The sequence below is a fragment of the Haliotis asinina genome, chromosome 2, assembly GCF_037392515.1.
Source record: "Haliotis asinina isolate JCU_RB_2024 chromosome 2, JCU_Hal_asi_v2, whole genome shotgun sequence".
Taxonomy (NCBI): Eukaryota; Metazoa; Mollusca; class Gastropoda; order Lepetellida; family Haliotidae; genus Haliotis; species Haliotis asinina.
The window spans coordinates 97,384,711-97,407,461 of record NC_090281.1 but is presented as its reverse complement, the minus strand read 5'-3'; positions in this window follow the sequence as shown (position 1 = coordinate 97,407,461).

Here is a 22,751-nt window from a genome sequence, read left to right as displayed (position 1 = left end):
TCTACTCAGCATTCTCCACCTACTCCTCGTTCGTTATGTCAGTCTCCTCTTCTCTTTCCTCATCCACTCCACATCTTTTCTCTGCTCCTTCATCCGCCCATTACTCACTCGTCTCTTTCATCATTCCATTACATTTATGGCTAAATCGGAGCATAAACGCCAATGGCTGATGGGGTAGTGTACACCCAGCCTGGGTCGATACAGGTAGCAACAGTAATGGACCATAGTATGTTCAGTAATTTGTTGACGATAAATAGCCTCTACTGCACTGTTCAAAATATATTCGTACTCTTTAAGATATTTGCTAGCTAGGATTAAATCATTTGTGATAATCTTGTAATTTTACTGTCCTTCGCTGACAGGGCTTTGTATATTTTATGTATGTTTTCTGAATTTAGAACTAGTTTTAGTCACGATATGGCTGAAATATTGCCGATGTGACTTTACATTTTAAGTCACTCAGGCCAGTGAGATAAGGGAAATGAAGTAGTCAATGTATCTTTCATAAACGTAGCACAGTTCACTACATTCGACATATTCAGAAATACTGCTAGAGGGATGGCACGACAAGCCAAAAACCTGACTAGAGCCAACACGTTTCCTGCAGTTAGTACCTAGTGTTTTTTCAACATCCACAATGCAATAGGTTTCACTCGTAAAGACGTGTCACCCTGATATTACATATGGCTCCCATGGAACGACAGTGAGACAGTTAATAAGATCCAAAGCAGCAATCACAATGAGATGCTGAGAAAACTCGGGTTGTAGAGATACAAAGCACTCTGTACATTGCATGCGCGCCAACCATATTGACAATACCCAGGAACACAGGTACCCCCTAGTGGACGGCGTTAGATCCTTACTGGACTTACTGACCTTGACAGTCTTGCCTCCCGCAATGGTTATACATTTACGTTCGCCGTGCGCTGGTTTCTTGTTCCTCAATTCAAACATACCGGCACCCGTTCCTATCCACTCACCAAGTCTGTGACCCCACGTCTTATTCTGTACATTTATTACAAAGCTGTCATTGCATCTTCTGTTACATGATGTAAAGCAGCAGACGTGGAACACGCAGGAAGGTTACATGACGTGGAACACGCAGGAAGGTTACATGACGTGGAACACGCAGGAAGGTTACATGACGTGGAACACGCAGGAAGGTTACATGACGTGGAACACGCAGGAAGGTTACATGACGTGGAACACGCAGGAAGGTTACATGACGTGGAACACGCAGGAAGGTATAGACACGTTACATGAAATTAAACCAACTATCGGTTGAAACTATTTGTGTTGTCAGTCCAGATTTGAGGAGGTCACTATGCGATGACGTCGCATTGGCCATACTAGATATACATTTATGTACTTCTTAAAGGGCGATGATCCTGATCCTGATGGTGAGAGAATTGTTGCAAACGGTTTGAAATATGATTTGCAAATAGATCTATTTTATTACTGGTATTTGAAATGATCAACTGAGATAGGTTAGTGGATGATTCCTCAAAGGTGGTTAAAGTACTGTAAAAGTATTGTCCTTCAGCGAGGATGCCTACGTCCTGAAACCGTCAAAGTATATTTCAACCTACCAGGACTTTTAACGTAGCATTTGTGTGATTTTAAATTATGGCTTAACTTTCCTACAATGGCCAGCGGCAGAAGGGGTCGTATAAATTCAGCTACGATCCGTGCATGTAGCAAAGGTACTATAAGTGACCATGGTTCCTAATATGGTGATCTACTGTCGGTTGTTGGCAATCTATAGCCTGTTTTTCACATTGTATTGTCATGTATAGAGAAGTGCTATATCTAATTACTAGTTTTAAATTTGTATCCAGTGTGTCCTTCGCTGTAAGTTTTTTTATTATTATTTTCTACTATTTCTACCTTTATTATAAGAAATCTTTGACTGGATTTAGTCCCAGTATGGCTGAAATATTTTCAAAGTGACCATAACTTTTAATTCACTGACTCACTAACCCACTCCTTATCACCATGGAAACCGCACAAGCAAGAAGTACAGTCATTAAACAACACGATGAAACAGTATATCCCTACTTTACTCATGGTGAGTGAGTGAGTGAGTGAGTTTAGTTTTACGCCGCACTCAGCAATATTCCAGCTATATGGCGGCGGTCTGTAAATAATCGAGTCTGGACCAGACAATCCAGTGATCAACAACATGAGCATCGATCTGCGCAATTGGGAACCGATGACATGTGTCAACCAAGTCAGCGAGCCTGACCACCCGATCCCGTTAGTCGCCTCTTACGACAAGCATAGTCGCCTTTTGTGGCAAGCATGGGTTGCTGAAGGCCTATTCTACCCCGGGACCTTCACGGGTAGAAAAACAGTGCAGTTCGAGGTCTTGGTGACAAATGTATGAGATATTCGAGTCATTTTTGACGGATGTCATCGTGATGTCAACCACTAGATTGTCCGATCCAGACTCTGTTATTTACAGTCACAAGATATATCCTGAATACATAAGTCTGAGAAATGATCACGTGTAACATCGCACGGCAGCTATATACACATACACACACACATATCGTGAGGTGATACTCTGACCAATATGTGAAAATGACATACAAATGGAATTAATAAGTCAGCAATTGTTCATATGCAACTGAAGCTAACTCTCTAAGTGTATGCCCGCTTACTCGTCCGTCTAGCCGTCTACCTGTGAGATCATATGTTGGCCAATAATGGTTTCCAATGGATCGGAAGCATAACTATCTTGTATTACCTGCCAGCGATTGTTGGTGTGAAGGAATCATGCCTGTAATTGCTATCGCAGTGCAATGATCATTACCATAGATTAGTCGACTTCACTGATTAAGCTGCACGTGTCTCATCCCAGACATTATCGACGAACTGCATTCAATTGGTGTGTGATGAAGGGTCGTTTCACAATTCTGAATCTGATTCTGCAAAACGTCTTCATGCACATGAAGGTTATGTTCATCCAACGAGTGAAATACCAAAACAATTGCGTATGCACATTTTGTAATCAAAGCATTGCGATACCGAATTCCCAATAAGGCCAAGCCAGATTATGGTTCAACACTTTCCCAGACATTTCTGTCGGAAACGCTATTTTCAATGACGCTCAGTCTGATCCGCTTTGTCCAGGGGATTGCTAAGAGCCAGGGAAGTTGTTGGGTTGAATATGGACACCACTGTTAGCCATGAGGCTGAGGTACTCTCGGGCTTCAAGCGGGGAGGCCACATAGCACCATATGTCACACAAGTATAAGAGGGGACAGATTGAGAGTCTAAAGGGTTACAGATCAACTCCATTGATGACACACGGTGTATGGGTCCTTCCACCGATCTCTTTCATAATCTTCCCACGATCACGTCACATCGTTGTGAACAGCATATCAATTCACGAACTTTGCGGGGATCCTTTGAGATAACCATTCTTTCAGAATGCCCACTTCCAAAAGGTCGAAAAGATTTCTAACATACCTTCAGTATTCATTTCTGAAGTTTGACCTTCAACATTTACAGCTGAAGGTCAAGTGCCTGTTTACCCTTGGGATGGGACCGCGTCGTTACATATGCCTTTACCATATACAGTCCAAATTATTTCACATTCTAGAGATCAAGTATAGTCCTCTGATATTGTCCAAGCCTCAGGCCCGTGATTTTACATAAGAGACGCTCAATGGGCGGAATTCAAAGCCATCTGGAGCCCGTTTGCCCAAGCATTGCCTTGATTTGGATCAAACTACCTTGAAGGTGTGTGCTTTTTACAGAAGCTTTATTCTGTTTGAACGCAACAATATAGTCCTGCATTTTCTGGACATGAGTGCGCTGCTTTTTAAAGCAACCGGTAATTAGATCCTTTCAAATATGCGTTTACTCACAGAACCATTCACTGTCAATGTTGAATCAATGGTGTTGTACAACCTATTGCCCAACTATTTGTCAATTTTGCCCGAAAGGGATTGTAAAACTATTTGGAGAGCACAAACGTATCAGTTAGAAGTCTACAACTCAACTTGTCGAGCTATATCCCTGCAGCTCCGTTGTTGGTGCCCATATATATACCTGCGGTAGTTTTAATCGAGCATGCATAACGTGATGCCTGAAAGTTGACTTCCCTGTGTCAGTGTCTCAGTGGTGCCAATGCTCGCGAACACGTGGTATCGTCACAATAACATGTTCATAATATCACAATCGCACAGTGGACATAGCTTGTAAGTTGGGGAAAGGTTTTTGGCGTTTTATTTAAATAAGGCACAAGTACTATGGCAACAACTATTGCATACTCGATGACAAAGTATAACTTGTCAAATATATGCTTAAGATAAATTTTGATGAAATTGGAATCGATAAATGTATTGATTTCAACGTGGTTGTGATCCATATTTGAGCTCGTTTCGATGGAAAACGTCTACCGTTCCAGGCGAAACCCGTGAGGATGCAGCTGCCACACCATCAAGGACAATGATAGAACGGGTAACGAATTCCAACCACCTTTTTTCGATACCTTGATGCAACTATGGAGCGAAACCTGCTGGAAAATATGACCAGCAACGCCTCAATACTGAATAGATATTGAAAGACGTATTGATGAATTACTTTGGTTCAGCTTCTATTTTGCAACTACAACCAATAAAATGCAAGAAATTAGTAATGCGTTGTATAATTTCACAACTGACAGTCCTCCTGGTACGTATGTCGCAAACCTATCAAAGTCAATTTAGCCCAACCATGCGTTTTACTCGTTGAATATTTATTATTTTAACTTTGGGCAAACTTATCGTACAATTGCCAGGAGCTCAAGAGATGATGTAAATCCACCTAGGGTCCAAGCAGGTAGTAAAGGCACTGTAAATCCCAGTGGTCGCTAGTATGGTGATCTACCCTCAGATTCAGATGTTTATTGCTGTGGGACACACTCTTCAGGTATTTCTTCAGCTGTAGAATCAGAAGTTTATTACTGCTGTATGGGTGTAGAGTTTCATTGTTTTGCATTTATAGTCTGGTTCATAATTATTGAGAATTTTTCTTCTTACTTTGAGCTATCCTAACACCTCAACTGATTCACTGATACTTAAAACTAAGTAATGGTATAAGGGAGGTAACTCATCTTGGCCTACTGAGTATAGTACAATTAGAGTTACCTCCCCTGAATTTGTAGCAGACGTCATTTTCCTCAGCACTGTCAACAATGTCTGCTGAAGATAAAAGAAGGTTGATTTTTGAGTTGTGTAATCAAGGAATTGATGATGTAAATACATTGGCAGAGAGAACAGGAACTCCTCTTTCTACTGTGTATAGGATTAGGAAGAATTTTAAAGAGGGAAAGGATTTTGGGCACCGGAAAGGAGCAGGGAGACCCAGAAAATTGGACTTCTCAGATCGCGTCCGGCTGGGAATTTTAGCGTCTAAAAAGCAAAGGCCAAGCATCTCCAACATCAGGTATGAAATGATAGAAAGGGGATCAACAGTTGTATCAAAATCTACAGTTAGAAGAAATTTGATTGATCTTGGATGGGAGAAAAAGACTGGAATTCCTTCTCCTCTCATGAAACAAGAACATAAAGACAGGCGTGTTAAGTGGTGTTTGGCACATGAAAACTTTGACTGGGAAAATGTGATTTTTACTGATGAAAGCTCAATATGGATATATCCCAATAATGTGAAAATATGGACAAAGTCTGCGTCAGCACCGTTGTATCGACGACCTAAATACAGCCCAAAGTTTCATGTATGGGGAGGGATATCCTTATTAGGAACGACCCCGCTGTGTGTGTTTGAGGGAAATCCGACAAATCAACGCTACAGTAACATATTAGATATATTCTCCTTCCAAGTGCACATGTGTTTTATGGAAATGACTGGATTTTGCAGCAAGATAATGATCCTAAACACACCGCAAAACATGCCAAGCAGTGGTTTCAGGAGAAAAATGTGACTGCATTACCATTTCCTGCATATAGTCCTGACTTAAATCCCATTGAGAACATTTGGGGGATGATGAAGGAATGTGTGAATCAAAAGGGGTTGACAAAAATTGAAGACATGAAGAGAGAAGTGGTCCGATACTGGGACAGCATAACTCACGAGACACTAACCTCTCTGATAGGAAGTATGCCTACCCGTCTTAGACTGTGCCGTGAAGCTCAAGGAGACTTGATAAAATATTAAATTGTTACCTACAAAACATGAAAAGGTCAGTTCACTTTCACAATACATTCAATCTTATCTGATTTGTTCTCGTTTAATAATATGAAATGCTTTAGCTATTCTCAATAATTTTGAACCATACTGTATATGTGAGTGCAGTGGTGTTTTGGAAGAGTCCATTATTTTGACTACAGGTGTTGTTAGAGATTTACATTTTATATATGTTTCCTTGTCAAGTTTGTCTATTGAGAATATTGGTAAAAGAATATAATTTGTAGTGTTTCAAGTTATAAGTTATTTTCCGCGTATGACACGGACATTCAATATGTTTTAACCACTTGTCACCCCTTTGTCAAACAGTGTAAGACGTCCATTTCTTGGAATTTAGAGTCAGTCATGCACTGTTTCCAAGAATTTATGTGTGACAGCGACGTTTGTTTAGTATTTGTGTATTTTACTCTTTAGGGGTGGATCGGAGTTGTAACAGAACTGAATGATCCATGTTCCCTTGTGTTGGGAATAAATGGTGTTGGAAGACCCCCTACAATAGACTTGTTCTTTGACATGTGAACCACACCCATGACCGGATATTCAGTGATAGAGCATCAACCCACCAACCTTAGGCCTGATATATCTTTGTGTCTCTAAACTACCTGCAGCGACTATTCCAATTACATTTGTACATTTAATTCTCCAGCCTGACGGTAGACTAATATGAAAGGGGATAATCGCTTCCTCCGTTACACAGTCTTCTATGGAGACTGCTGATGGTGGATGATCTATAGCGTACTTGACTGTTTTCTCTGCGTGAGGTATGTCAGCAGTGTGCCTAGTGCCACGGCTGAAATATGTGTAGGCATCCCTCTGTCCACACGGTGAATTACCTGATGGTCATCATGCTCTAACCCCAAAAAGTCTGGTAAAGCTACCATTAAGTAAATTTAAGTTCATTATTTGTTTTATATAACTCCACAGTATCGTCATTTTTTTCTCATACAGACGCTCATGCAGTATAATTTCCCATTTGATAGTAGTATTTCTCAAACAATTGCTCTGTTGCAGATCAGACTGGCCCTTCGAAGATCTGTATTTAGACTGCAAGAGGAATGATCAGTTTTCCAGTCTGACCACTTCAACAAACGAAAATGAAAAAAGAAATGTTCAGCTTTTCAACTTATTATCTTCAACGTTTTCTAACATATTCAGTTTCCGTTTTCAGTCCACTAACCTTACGCAGGGAGAGCTAATTGAAGAAACTTACTGAATAGTGCGAAATAAACCAATACAAGCCCAATATAACCATTTTGCATTTAATGTATCACAGAAATAAGAACAATATTTGTTTGGATTTTTTCAAAATTCAAGTGAGCATTTACTGTTACAGTTCAAACACTACAAATACTTGAGAACATTTAACAGCGGTGGGTCATCAAGGTCACCATGCACAAGGCGACTGTCGGACATGTCGGCAATATTGTCTGACAAGCCACACACTGCCAGACATTATCGAACTGCATTATCTCCTGTTGTGGCCGAAAGTCAGGGTGTCGCTTCCATTTTGTGACAGGAATTATAGCTCATGATAGTGACTGGTGTATTTCATTTATAGCATTTACATGCTTTGGCTTGACATCAATTTTGTACCGTGGATTGTTCACGTTTAACTATGTTTCTATGCTTTCGTATACCTGGGGTAGTTTAATGACCGAATGTAACTATGAGAAGTAGGAAATCGTTTTTGCCCGTGTTGCAAATAGCCTGAGGCTATTCAACCGCGACAGGAGACAAAAGGAAGATTAAAGAATCCAACCTTAACCACAAGACTATCCCAACGCCCTTGGAACGAAAAGCGAATGACCCAAGATTAGAGACTCAGACATTGACCTGTGGTCGGTACGTAGAATTAGTCGTGTACAGAAACATGGAACAAAGACATATATCATGTCTAAATGTCTGTCTGATATTTACACAATGCGGTAGAATGGTGGAGAGAGAGAGAGAACTGCATAACCCACTGAAGGCACTGTTTGATGGCGGAAACTTTCTGAAGGATGCAACGTGCTGAGAGAACTCACACTGGAGAGGGTGTAGGAGGAATAAGATGTAAGAGTAGTCTGAAACATCGCATTATCGCAAGGATTTGTATAATTGTTACATTGGAGGATTCCAGTCTAATGTAATATCACTGTTTGAAAGATGTTAATCTCTTTTCCACTTTCTACAAGAACGCGTGTTCTTCATCGACTTATTTCGTTATAAACGATACTTTTCAGGCTGTGATCCCTACCACTGTCCTTTATTGGGGCCACACCAGCTGATCAGACAGCTTCCGATGACTTGCATGAATATGTAGCAGGACATCACTGCCCAAGCTCAACCCACAGGATCACATGTCTTGCAGATTTATTGTTAGGGAACTACATGCAAAGACTTTAAATAATCTCGTGATCTTGTAAATGCGAAATTACATATTCCCGTATATGTTTAACATTCTCAGCATTGCCCTACGCTGTGAGATTGTTTACGTTAGTTTATGTTGTATGTGTGACACCTACATGTTTTATCTCAGGTTATGTTGTATGTGTGACACCTACATGTTTTATCTCAGGTTATGTTCTATGTGTGACACCTACATGTTTTATCTCGGGTTATGTTGTTACGTTATGTATTGCTACTGGCACCGTTAAGACGAATACTTGTTTCTTTATCACAGGATCATTTTATGTTGCTAAAAGTGTCATTCTTCTCTGATCCAAAGCCATACACGCGATACCTATAATGCATTTAAGATTGTAATTACGACCACTGAGCAGAGAATTTCCTCTTAAAATGCTTTAATATCATCCACACGATAACCGAAGAGTCATATCACAGTCATATAAGCTGCGCCCATTCTTTTCCCATTCTCAATAATTAATGAAGTGCTTTTGGAAAACACTGTACAAGTATACAGCCTCCAATATAGGAATTAACCAAACTCATTTGTATAAATGGTTTGATCACTGAGTTACGTCAATATCTGATTTCAAAAGCAAAATATCCAAAACCATCATTAATTTTCCATATAACGCCATTGTCAGTAATAATACCAATCCCACTGGCACTGAGCTGCTCACACATTCTGCATTCAAAAGACCAGCTCGTATTTTTGGCTTTGTCGAGAAGTGCATTAGCCAAGAGCACCATGGCTCCCAAGAGGTTTGGTTTAACTCAATTGTTTGTCACGAACGCCGAGGCGTTGCACGAGCCCATCAGCCAACCAGAGACGTTCAGGGGTCACAGAAGCAGTGTCTCTTCCACCCATTGTCTCTAACTCAGTTTCAATGAATCTACTTGAAGTAGCCATTCCTCTAACGCAGTGCTGTTCGGTGTGATGTTAACAATTCGCTTCAGCGCCGCGTATTGATATCTAGCATGTTTGTTCTTTTCCAGATTAACATGTACACAGGTAACAAAATGAAGAATCAACATTAACTTTATCCATACAAATCTAGAATTCAAATTTGAATATGGGATGTTTTTAGTATTTGCTGAATTTTTGTCAGCATATGAATCTCATCTAGAGTCCGGAGAACGCTTTGTAAAACGGATTACCACATTTACAGTAGTGTTTTTCGAAAATGTTACAAATCGCATTTTCAGACAAACCATAATTGCTTTAATTCTACACTTTCAGAATACAAATATTTGTTGAATTTTCTGTTTCAAAGTATTATAAAAACCGTCATTTGGTAAATTTCTCTTTCCTTCAAAACAGAATGATTGCAATTTGTGTATTACACATATCACTACACTGAATATTCAGGTCTTAGGAAATCTCAAAAAGATGACATGACAACAATGAAACAATATCATTATTTGGAATATTGATCATGTCGACTTAGTGAGGGGGTGGACTTGCTTACTTTACTTGACTCATATTACCATACTCTGACCTAGCCTAATGGGTGAAACGCTCGTCATAACTAAGGCCCGGGTTCGATTCTCCACATGGGTGCATGCCTGGTGTCACCCGTCATGATATTGTTGGAATATTGCTCAAAACTCATTCACTCACTCTGATATGATTGATTGGAATATTATTTGAGGGCAGGTATTGACACTCATTTTAACAGGTTCACAATTATTTTGTTTTGAGCGTGTCATGCTGTTTTAAAAACTTTGGATAATATGACCAGCGTACAATGTATGTATTGCACATTTATATATGTTTGCGTCTGCTAATGTTTTATGGGGCATTTAGGGTGATGTAAATATATATGACGTTCGTGCTTGTTTGTAATGTGGGTTAAAACGAACTTTTAGACGCCCGTATCTGTGTCTCTCTTGTCATTGTAAATAACTAATCGCTTTTAGAGCACAGTTTGTGTGCGTCCATTACGCAGAGGTAACTAAAAGGTTACACCAATTACTGCCTGTGTTTGCAATGTACACGCTGCTGTTTACCCACTCCTACCCTCCAGGCAGACTCCCATGTACGTCTGTGTACGTGGCTGCCACACTTTTTATCTCCAGGACCGAGATAATTGTCCTTTGTGTGAAATGTGCCAGTCATTGTCTCTCCGCATTACCTTCCAATGGAAGTTCCACCTTGTTTATTGCGTAAGTCATTCTGTCACCTACCCCCCCCCCCCCCCCCCCCAATATGTTGCAAAAACTTTAGGTTTCGTACACTAGCGTGGTTGCCGCCAACGTCACGAAACGTCTGATGTAATTACTTACATGTACCATTGCCTGACTGCCATTAAATACCTCTCAGGGCAATGTTCTTCTTCTGTCTGCGTGTGTCTCTATCATAATGACTCCAATGGTCTTGGCAAGTATGTTCGTCAATGACTATTGACCGGATCACAGTAAAATATAGTCTGAGCAACAGCTCAGCAGCAATCAGTGGCGCCGTCAGGTGTTTCAGTAAGGGCATTTGGGATTCATAAATAGATTTGTTTGTTACCAGCAACATTACTGCTGTACAAATGTAGATTGCAATTCTGTACCAGACAATCCGGTGAACAGTATCGTGTGCATCGATCCACGTCATCCGTGGACAGCGCCTTTCTGTCACCCAGGTTCGAATAACGAACCAGTACAGAAGTAGCAGTAGTACCAACGAGTAAGGAGCTGTTACAACTTCCTTTAAAAGATCACAACATGGGACTCCCTCTTGGTCATAACGCAAACGAAAAACGTCAGCACTGTATTCATAATACATTGCCAATTCCGAAAGCAGTCTTAAATATACATTCTAAAACCAGCGTCCATTGTACGACTCCGACTATTGAATAGGCATGTCTTATGTATCACCATCAAACCGTGATGAAAACCAGATCTTCGCGAAATGTGGGCGTATCCTGCCCTAACCACTGGATCCCACCACAAGTGCAGGTGAATAAATTTTCCCTTAAGTTTCCATATTCACAAGAAATCTGCGATAAGAACATGGTCGATTCTACAATTTCGCCTATGTCGTGAGCGAGTGGTGATAAATATTGCGTGCCGTGCATGTATTCAGTAAATTCATGTGAATGTACAATGCAATTTCTGGAAAGATTAAACCAGGTTTTTATGATGAAGCCTTCAAGTAAAATGTGTCATTCCTCCAATTTGATACGAAGTTTATGCTTTTATCTGCTCAACTGGGAAATACAGACTCCACTAACTGATCAGATGGTGCATTACTCAATGTGAAGGGGACATTGGGAAATGAAATCCCCGCTCCACTTCCCTACAGCACGGTATGCTTAACCAAGTCAGTATGTCATTCCTGAATACTGCCTTCAAGGGATGCGTCAATACGTGTCTGTTTATGTGTGTCTCTGTGTCTGTAGGTGTTTGCTTGGGTTTCAATGCGTCAGTGCCTATGAGTGCATTGCTATGCCTTACGCAATATGAGTGTTTGTGGACGCGGTTGTAAATATATATCTGACTATGTAGTAATTATGGGAGGGAGCAACTGCTTACAGTCTTATTAGCTCTTGTGTGAACAGGGTTGATAGAATTAAGGAGGTGGTACCATGTGGTACCAAGATTTTAATGACATAAATACCAGCTGTAAGAGACCGACTCAGTGACATTTTCGTCACGACATGTGTAGCCGAATTTTTATCATGTTGCCAAATTATTCAGAAGCAAAGAACGGAGAAATGTCATTTTGAGGACATATAATATGACACTATTGGCATATGACAGTATATGACATGACAATATTGAAAGTGTAGAAAATTGAATTTGTTGATTTTTCATATGTCGTTAATGGATATCTACTGATTTCTTTATACAGTTCTCCATGTAACACCTTTGGGGTTAAGATTAGATTGCGTTTCAGTTTCGAAATACACACAGAATACAAGTAAATATGTACAGTATTTACGGACACAGGATCGTGTACCAGAACTTAGCAGCGTCGCCTTTAAGGAATATTTTGCAGGACATACACATTTATGCGCCAGAAATGTTCCCTAACATGAAGAAATATCGTTTAAATGAACAGTTCATTTCACATGTTCGTATGACAACAATATGTTTATTAATCGCTATCACATGTGATTAGGCGATGTGTATTAGAAATGTTAAGCGTCGTTCAACCACTGACATCTATCACAGAGTCATGTTTTAAGTGTCAAACTGTGATACACAGTTACCAACAGTGAGCTAGTGTTCTCTTTCCTCACCGATGGAGCAATGACACGGACATTTATATTCATCAGCTGTTCAGTAATCCAAGCCTGTCAGAGGGCGACCAACGGGATCCAGTGGTCAGGCTCGACTTGGTCGAAACATGCCATGATTGTATCCCAGTTGCGTTGATCGATGCTCATGCGTTGATCATCGGAGTGCCTTTCTAGGCTCGGTTATTTATAGACTGTCGTCATATAGCAAGAATACTGCTACGCTAAATAAAGACCAAGTAACGTTATCTTACCTCACACATAAATATCGCTGTCTGATTGGCTGAGTGCCCTTCTAGTAGTATTAGTGTACCCCCTGTAAAGGCGAGGTGCATTGTTATACACCCCCCTGCCATTAGCAGTCCATTCGATACTTCTTGGTAGTTACTTCTTCATCTCGAATAATATCGAATAACGCACGAGGCACAGAAATTACCGTTGTTTCACGAATGCAGATCGATGGAAGCGAGATAACTCTAAATCTGTTTTTCTTGTGTCGTCCGACATGTCTAGCTATGGCTACGAAAACAAATGCCTCGCATTACAATGAATAAATTTTGACAAAACGTTCAAATCTAGTCCCTGTGAATATTAAGAAGGGGAATTACATCTTGGCTACTTAACTAAGACAATACCTGCGGGAACAACCAGCAAGATACAAGAAGCACAGGTTGGCGGAAGTGTACCATCCGATGCCATGCTTCAAACAACTTAAAATGTTCATCACGATGATATTCGCCTCCTTCTTTCACACGGGTTCAAATCCTGGTTCATTGCTTTACCGTCAGATAGGTGAATCGAATCAAACAGTACGTTATATCTTACTGATGATGAACAAATACGACGTTACCTGTATTTTTGAAACAAACTATAGGAACGCTATTTTGTACTATTCTGGAACTAAACATTCCTGGTATAACGTAATGATTGATCCTTCTCCACTTTCCAAACGGAATTGAAGAACCATGCATAACAAAACCATGTGCTAAAATCAATTCCCGCTTTTTTCAGTTCTAACGGTACTGTTCATGTATATAACAGTTTTCATTATCAGATGTTTTCCCTTGTTAATAATTTGGTACACTAATCGTCAGCATGAAATGTTCGAGTTCATAAATATAACATTCCCCATCAAAATATAATTGAAGGTTTTGAAGGAAAGGATGAATCCATGTAATGGAGACTTTCTACTTTATCAAAATACATTTTAAAACAATCAAATCATCCATCGTTCTCCAATTTTGCACAGAATGCTCTCAACGACTTTCTGTCTTTACAACCAAAGAATGATTAAAACCGTTATGCGTGTTATTGTGTGTAATATATCACTTTAGAAACAAATACCAGAGCCGGATAAAATAATCAGATAATGCACATATGAACGTTCTGACCGTATCTAAAACAATATATTGCCTACAAATTACATTTAGATGAGAAATGTCCAGATAATGTGTATTGTTTTCCATATATCTTCGTAATAGCCGCGGGATGAGTTACAGATCATATAAATACTGTCTCTTATTAGTTACAAATTTCATAATTGATAGATCCGAGTCCCTAATGACAACAAAGTGGGGATTTAAGCTGTTTTCGTTAAATATGATGTCATTAAATATATATTGAACCTGCTAGTTTTAACTTACATTAGAGACTTTTAAAAATGTCAAAAGTAAAGATAGGAAATGGGCAGGGTAGCATTTCTTATGGTCTCTCATTAAAATTCCTTATACTGAAACAAGGGACATCATTCTTTCTAGAATTTTCATAAAACCCATTTCTACATGTCAAGCAACAGTTTATGTATCGACAACATTAAAATTGCATGACTCTCAACTTTGCAACTATATTTCCAAAACAGGACCAATCAACCAATAACATGCCCCAAACAGATTTTCATTGGAGGAAAGTTTGTCATCAGATCCCTCCCACGGCTTGAAGTGTCTTGCCTCGGACAAGCATGCATGTTTCCCGATATAGCATTTGATATATGACTCGTCGGAGACTAAGCATGACAAGCTATCAGCGATTGAGACTGTTTGTTAATATTTGATGCAAATGGGGGAAAATATCGTATTTGTTTGATAAAGCGATCAGATGGGTGATAATAGAAACTACTCACTGTTGAGTGGCGTTAGGCAAATGTATATGCTGACTGTCTCAGCATTGTGTTTGGTTCTTGAGAAATGGAGGCTTGATTTATACATTCTGTCGACCTGCCACCTATTTTTTTCTTTGCCGTCATCTGATATTTTAGAACAGTCAATGCAGTATAAATATAAATACCAATCGATGGTTGTTATGCTATTGTAACAGCTGTAATAATAGCGTGTATTTGGTGATACATCTTAAGCATAAGTAGATTCAATTTACTCACAATTACCCATTCTACTTGAGTTGACAAAGTTCACCCAGTCATGACATTTCATGTCAACAAATATTACACAAAACGTCGCTGGTTTAATGGGTCCAGTTCCAAATCTATACAATATAACGTTCCATGTGTATAACCATTTGGATAATATTTTTATGTGATATATATTTGTTTCAGTTACTTACATGACTTGGTATGTGAAGGGTGTATAAAAAACAACGAAAACATCAAATGTTGTTGTTACCATTTTTCTGTTTTTAAATATCACAGTAAAAATATTTTTAAATATCTCGTAAAATAGCCTGACTTATTACACTCATAATCATATGCTTCAAGGGACTTTTGAACTGTTTAAATGTCGAACTTTCAAGTTAAGTAACTCGTGCTATGGTCTATTATCCTCCACCGAGATCCAAGACTGGACCCTTGAAGTGTTGCTTCATGATGCATATTTACTTTAATAAGGTTTTCAACTGTACAGACATAAAGCTGTAAATATATTTTGACATATGCATGCGCTATGTTACTTCTGACTTGTCGGGGAGTAATCCGCCTTGCATGTATACCATTTAAAAAGTAGGAGATATTCCATTTTGCGAGTATATCTCTAGCCAATGCGAATGTATATTTGAAAAGGAAATATGAATCCATGCAGATGAAACGCCTCCAACGGAATGGAATAAACTGTCACCTTTTCCCTTAATTTCTCTTGGCTTCATCAGTTGCATTTCATCAAATTTGTACATACACTATCCCCTACGTTTTCATGGTAAGTATAAAAGCGACAAAACCATTTCCACTTCCACGAGAAATTGAGAAATCGATATAAGTACAATCAAATGGTGATGGTGGCAGGTATTTGCTTCAAGATGCGCGAATCCTGCTGCATTGGTGGCATGGGTTCAATACAAATCAAGTCATTGGTGAACTTGAAAACGGCAACGCATGGTGTTAGTCAAACCAGGGAACTACGTCGGACATCAGTTTTGTCACAGATGCGTCAAAGTTATTAACTTCTACATATCCACCAAAACGTTCTTGAAAACTTTACTAAAAAGCTTTACCCAAACATGACAAGATTCAATAATTAAACCAATAATAAACACTAAAGATTAATATTTGAAATAATTTACAACAAAAACAGAAATACAAGCAAGGCACGTCATTAGTTCCAAACAACTACTTCACGTCACTGCACACATCTTACACTTCCAGCACATCTTGTGAGGCAACACACCCAGTCCTGTTTTTCTGATAAAAGCAATCACTTATTCACATCGCTGAATTTCTGTCCGTTTTGACGGAAGTGTGATTGACAAGATTGGGTATAAACGGCCACAAAACGCAGACCTTCTTTTTATGTGTCAGATCAAAGAGTCTCCCAGTTTGACAACAAGGGAGCGTCACATCTTGCTATCTGTACAATGCAGAACGGCGTTGATTGGTTCGGCTGGTGCCGTGAACTGTCAGAGCGGTGTGTTCATCACACTTCTGGGGAAGGGAATGTGCGCTGTATGTAAAGCCACTGAGTGCCACCAAATGTCCTGCTACTGTCATCACAAGTAAATACACTGGTACTGTTACCACGACACCTACATTCTGCACAACTAGAGGACGACACTGTTGCAACTGCAATTCTCGACTACTTCTGCTGCCACTGATACTACTACTAGCATATATTTCCGGCCTCCTCCTTCTACTACCACTACTGCTGCTGCTGCTGCTGCTGTTACTACTACTACTACTGCTGCTGCTGCTGTTACTACTACTACTACTACTGTACTTCCTATTCCTATTGTGCATCAAAAGATCTCAGACACCATATCCAGTGCACAAGAATACGAGGAGTTCAGCATTTTACTTCCTGCTTCTTTCATAAGGGAATATTGTCAATTACGCTGGTTTCGACATGAGTGAGTTCATCAGTAATATATAACGTTTCAATGAATATCTCAATAATACTATCATAATCCAATCGGCTTCTTAACCTGACATACTGCGGTACTACCTAGCACAAATCAAGTATCGATTCATATGCTCTTTCTCAGACTTGTGCTTGTCTTTATACAAAGTGTCTTGTGCTTTGCATCTCCATCGGTAATTAATGTGTCCATGTCATTTCTTACGGAACAACTTTGAATAAACTTCCATGATTCTAGCTTCCTGCTGACAACTAACATAAACCGAACGTCGGTTTCTTAGAAGCTCCTTGACAGAAGGTATGTTTCTCTAAAGGACATCTGTAGCGCTAAGGCGTACCAAGTCATATAATCCATTTTGCACTGCACATTCTGTATGTATATACACCATATATAATTCACACATTGGGTTCACTTCATCACGGGTAATGTTTAAATCATTATTATTCATCTAATGTATTTTTTATGTATACGAATTATTCAAATATATCCAAACACAGAGGCGATTGTAACACTATTCTAGCATCTTGTCCATTTCAGTGAATTTCATTTCCATTTCGCATCAAAACTATGAATATCTTAGTGATAGACATCTCGTCAAAGTCTATATCATCAGTGGGTTACATGCTTTTTATTATATGTGGAAACGTGGGGTATCTGGGACCATGTGGCGCAACATCTTGTATCTGAGAAACATGTGTTTCTGACACCAGACAGATGCAGAATATCTGGATTCTTTTCAACAGACAGAGCCAACATGGGATGATATTGTTGGGTATAGTGATCTCCTTCTGACCTCCTTGAGACAATAGGAATCATTGATGCCTTGTATATCATGAGGTCGGGAAGCTCGATGAACCTGGGCCTCCTTGATACATTGCATGTGTCTCATAGAAACCTTGCCCATTGACACCTATGGGAATCCAGAGATCAATGACATCTTGAAACACTCTCATGTGTCCTTTTTCTGCATTTTATTCATAGAACGTATAATCAATTGCCAGCGAGATGGGAGACAGGACAACATTTGCACATATTTGGTGTTAGTTCAATGAAAATCACGTGAGCTTAACATCTTTTACAAATGAAATTAGGTACCCTGCATAAGTCTGTAAATGAACTTATTTTGGGTAAAGCACGGTAAAGGTTTGGCTAACACAGCAAGGTTGAGTTGCGTGTGAAAGTGGTGTCACGAAGTCACGTGAGAGAGGTTTCTTGGTGTCTGAAGTGGAATGCACAATCAATCAGCTTTCTCCACTACGTGTTTCTTAGTGGATCGGTAGGCAGTATGTCATCCTTCTAGTCCCCAGGAATTGGATGAACAACGAATTGGAACACGAAAAGACACAATAGAAAGGTATGAAACATTTAAGTTGTTAAAGACTATATGGGCATAAAATTAAAAACTTTTCAACAAGAGAGTATTGTAGAGACTAAACAAAGATCAATTATTGCATGTAAAAGAGCTTACAAACATTCTGTAATGTCTTCTTTCCGATTCAAAGGAAATCAGATATAGTACAAGTTAAAAAATGAAACATACAGATTTATGGATTACAGCTTCTTGTTTATTACGTTGAGCGACGTTTCAATGTATATTCTTACATCGCTAAATGTGAATACAACCAAACAGTGAGAAGCTTATATACATGGTATGTTGTGACAAACGGCGGATTAACATTAACAACAGTATGTGATAGAGTAAACAAGTAGGACATAATTGGAGAAGGCCAGTAGGGAGCTAAAACAACAATTAGCACTAGTGATGAAGCCAATGAGTGGGATGAGTAGTAACGACAATGCTTAGATAGTCTATGGTTTGACGAGTTCTTCGTAGGTCGATGGTATGTAGTATCCTTGGTTTGTGGCGGCGGATTTCTATGGCATCCAACAGTTTCCTTTTTGTGAAGTCCTGGTTTTTGGTTGACAGGACTTCGAATTCGTCGAACTTGATGCGATGACTGGGGAATTTTGTTGATGGTCTGAGAGGGCCGGTTTGCTGTCTGCCTTGGCTGTAAAGGATCTGTGTTCTTTAATGCGGGTGTCAGCAGGGCGGGAGGTTTCACCTATATATGAATCGCCAGATTCACAGTTGATCTTGTAAATCACTTCTTTTGGGGGCTGCATGCTGGAGGGTAGGTAACGGCCACTGGCTTGGAGGATGGTCCTGAGGGTTGGTGAGCTACAGAAAATTGAAGAAGTAGTACAAGTTCAGTTTTGGATGAGATAGATACATTCTTCCGACCTCTTAAAACACAGCATTATGCAGAAGGTTTAGATTTCCTGCAACCACTTTCTACTAGCGTACAGAGGCACAACAAACACATTAAGCTGGCTGATCGTTCTCCGTCTCTATCGGAGCTAGAAGGTGATGAAATTGCTTCCGGTTCAGAGTAAGAACGCAGGTTTGAGAAAGCGGAGACTAAAGCCTTGCGCAAACGCCTTGCTTCCCCCTACAGACCCAGAGGAAAGTATCAGAATGTGTCTCCTACTCTCTTCTCCTCTTAACAATGATCTTGATGTTAATCCATGAAGTGTATACCCTGTGCAGAACCATCCCTTTCCTCTCTTTCAAATTCTAGCGCGTCTTGCCCCCTTGCAGCTTCACAACGCGCAGCCCACACAGCCATTTTAACCGAACGTGAACAGTCAAGATAAATACTCAAGAAGAAGTACTTCTTCAGATCGTCTTACAAGTTTATCGGACCAAACAGCTGCACATGACAAAAACAGATTCAGTTTGGACAAAGGGAACAGTCGTGTGCAAGAAAGTGGCACACGTGGTGGAAATAGTACGGACTTTCGAGGTACATGTGCAAAAATAGATTTGGCTTGTTTACAAGAGTTCAGAACGGATGAGTTCGAATCCAGATATTCAGCTATTGCCAAAGGTAGTCAAAAGAGGAATTATTGTTTGGGGTTGGTATTGGTGCTCCAAAGTTTGTCATTTTTACGAACGTGTTGGTTACGTCAGTTGTTTTATAGAAAGTCCCGGTATACATTTCGGTAGAGATACACTATGGGCTATCAAAAAATGTAACGTTTGTCACTGACGCCATTCAGGAACTCCTGAAAAACAAGTGGATGCTTCACATCATGTTGTGAACCTTCTGTCGGTTTCCATACAACGGTCGAGTAAAAAGACTTTTTAGGCCTGAGATTTGTAAATCAGTGTGTATGGAAAGAAAAGACTGATGAAGGTCATAAAACCGCCTTAGATATTGTCAAAAAGATTAGTTACATGTTTAAATTTGACTTACAGTCAGGTTACCATCATATTGATATTCATCCTAGCCAGCAGCAGTTTTGGGGTTTTGCGTGGAGGTTACAGTAATGTCCTTTGGTCTCTCTTCTGCCCCGACATTATTTCACAGAGTGTTTACGGCCTTTAGTTAAGTACAGGAGGAAAAAATCAGTTAACATTGTTGTATATCTTAATGATGGTTGGGGGAACAATCAGTCAAGAAGACAGTCATCTCAACATTCTGATACTGTTAAAGATACTTTGGACAAATGTGTTGTTTCGGTAAATAGAAATAGGATATTTGGCAGTTTCGTTGCTGCTTTGCCTAGATTTACAGCTTGTAGAGGTTTCGCTAGTTTGAGGCATGGCAATACTCCATTATTTGGTGATGTTTGTCGTCTCCTTTGTTGACAGATGCATGCAGAGATCCAGTTGTCTCCTTCCTGGGGTAAAGTTTTGAAAATGAATAATCCAGAATGTGTGTATGAGACAATATTCATTCATTAAAACCAAGATCGTTGTTGGTGAGTCGTATGCCCATGTTTGCTGGGTTTTTTTTCTGATGGGAATGATGTCGGTTGTGTAAGTCATATTGCAAACTCTGAGCATGTTTTTCATGTTTTTCAGAGTACGTGGGACTCGGAACAGGTTGCATTAAATTCAGCTTGGAGGGAAATGAAGGCTGTCGTATTAACTTTGAATGATTTTGCAAACCCATTGAACGGAAAATTTGTGAAATGGTTCCCAGACTGTAAACCTTGCTGTCAAAGTGTTCCGTGTCAAACGTTCAAAACAGACTTTCAAAAGCTTTCTATGTCAATCTATTTTACAGATAGACTTCACAGAATAAGACTGATGTTCAGCTGGAGAACGAGAAGGCTGATGCTTTGAGCAGGTTTCAAGATTCTGATGACTGGAGTATAACAGATTTGGTTTTCAGATGTCTGGATAAACGGTGGGGAGCACATTCCATTGACCGTTTTACAAATCGCATTAACACCAGGTTAGTGAGGCATACTTTCAGAGGACAGAAGTGGTAGACACGTTCACATAGCAGAGGACGAGTGTTAACCACTGGACCGGTACACCATATACCAAAGACTATTCGGTGCGTTGTGAACAGCCAAGCACAAAGAACTCTAATTGTTCTAACTGACCTTCGGCCCCGTATTGGCCAATGCTGTTGTTGAAGGTAAAACCTCTACACTTAATTGCAGATATGACACAGCTTAGTGCTAACAATTCCATTACAGGTGGCAGCAAGACCTGTTTGATAAATTTGTGTGGGCAGATTATTGCCATCAGATCTCTTACCTCCCTTATTCAATAAGGTAAAAGTTCACCGACTATAGTTGAAGCTTAATGTGTGGTGTAAGCTGGGCTCACAGAATAGTGGGTTTGCAAGATCCGTGCCAGAATGATCTTATCAAAAACATGAGAGAAGCAGCTGTGAGACATTACAGTGGACCAGTGCAGAAGAAGAAAGAACCGAGTGATACTGACATGTTGCAAAAGTTGGTTTCTGAGTTTGGTAAAAAAGATTGTTCCCTGTTAGACTTAAGGTTTCTTGCAATCTCAGTTATTTCGTTTCTAGGCGTTTTCAGACTTGCTGAAGTTGTTAGCAAGCAAAAGAAGGTCGGATGAAACTTTCTGTTATGAGTATAGGCGCATTTGTACAGAAAACAAAGCAAGACTGGTGTATATAGAGAACATTCGCACGAATACCTATTTAGAGAGTTAAGTTTTTTGTAAAATACGTGGATGTCACACTCTGAGGAGAGAAGTATATATTTCGTAATCCAAAGAAAGAGAGATATTTATTGAAATATTCACTTGTAGGGGAAGGTTTTAAGAAAATTGGTAGGGCAGGTGTACCAGACCGTCTGTTCAAAAGACATGGCCGTTGGGTGCATGAAAAATGACGGATATGTCAGAGAAAATGTAAAACAATTGTTGAGTGTTACATTGTTGTTGGGTTTGGAAGAATAAAATTTCGGAGCACTTTTACCCGTTCGTTTAATCTCGAGCTGAGGTAGACATAACCCATGTTGTGTGTTTGTTATACAAACTAAATATTTTATGTTCGGTTGATCGAAGAGAATTAGAACATAAAAGAATGTTTTAGGGTGAAATACGGTGAAGATTTGGCTAACGCAGCAGGGTTGAAGTCACGTGAGAGAGGTTTCTTGAAGAGGTATGTACAATCAATGCGTCTTTGAACTGTGTAGGCAAGCAGCTTTCTCCGTTAAATTCACTGATGGAAGTTGTTAATGCAGCTTGGCAGTTGAAACCGTGTGGTACATATGTCTTCGTCCAAGTGTTTAGGAAGAGTGAGGCTTGAATGTATCTGTCAAACAGCATGTCTACTTGTAGACCACGAACGGGCGTCGGAGCCGACCAGTCTATGT